At 43.7% G+C, this 998-nt stretch overlaps 1 pseudogene across 1 annotated transcript; it reads left to right on the top strand.

Moving 5' to 3' along the window:
• On the top strand, positions 1 to 768 carry LOC308279423 (ADP-ribosylation factor-like protein 6-interacting protein 1; annotated as a pseudogene). The gene is made up of 2 exons: positions 1 to 37; positions 283 to 768. The product of its transcript is annotated as an ADP-ribosylation factor-like protein 6-interacting protein 1 (transcript).
• The last annotated feature ends 230 nt before the right edge of the window (positions 769 to 998 follow it).

The raw sequence follows: 998 nt of genomic DNA, 5'->3' as shown, positions 1-998 counted from the left end.
ATGGTAGAGGGTGATAATCACAACACCAACCTGCTGGGTGGAGTGTCAAAGGGCTGTTACTGAAAATTTGCTAGATCTGTTATAACTGAAAATGGTAGAGAGGTTGTGAGCTCACGGCAGGGTGCTGGAAGTCCAGTCAAACGAACAACAGGAGATCCTGGCATTTGTTCGGAGTTTAGAAATCTGGGATGGTGGGGCACATTATGATTGGAGACAGACAACTTTAGAACAATAAGCACAAATCGAAAGGTACTTCATGATATATAAGACAGACTATCATAGGCTGCGAGAACGCAAGTCTGGAAGAGCAGCTACAGGGCTGGCGAGAAGTGATGCTGATGGCAAATAAAGTCCCGCAATGGGAGAGAGCCTGGTTTCCACCCACCACCATGAGTGGGGTGTCATTGGTGTTTCTGATTATCTATTATCTAGACGCATCTGTTCTGTTTCCTGTTTCGTTGTTTTTGTGCTTGGGTGACTACTTTGTTCCCATTCTAGTACCTAGAATTTTAGGCTCCAATAAATGGACCACTGATCAATAGCAAAGATTCCATAAAATTTGTAGCAACCTCGTAAAGACTCAATGCAGAGCGGGTTGGGGCGGACAGCAAGTGCACAACCTGCTTCTCACCTACCTGAAAGTGACTTTCTCACAGCTACTTCCTGGACTGAACCAACATGACATGACATCATTTTGAAGTGCCATTTGGGATGGCCAAAAAAGAGATCAACAAACTTCCCAAACCAAAGGAAAAGAAAACCAAATAATGATTTCAACTGTGCTGTTTGATACTAAAATGTTACAGGATTAGCTCTTTACTCCCTCACCGGCCCTTATTTAATAGGGAATTCACATTTGCCAAGAAAGTGTGGCCTCCTGCTGTCACCTGTAGCCCATGCACACTCACCAGTTGGCCTTCAGTGGACAACTCTTTAGAGTGTGACTTGTTGGGATTTTTCTCACTCAAGGTTAATTGAATTCTTGCTTTAACAACTTC

This window comes from Muscardinus avellanarius (assembly GCF_963383645.1).
Source record: "Muscardinus avellanarius genome assembly, chromosome: X".
Classification (NCBI taxonomy): domain Eukaryota; kingdom Metazoa; phylum Chordata; class Mammalia; order Rodentia; family Gliridae; genus Muscardinus; species Muscardinus avellanarius.
This window is presented reverse-complemented; position numbering and strand designations above follow the sequence as displayed.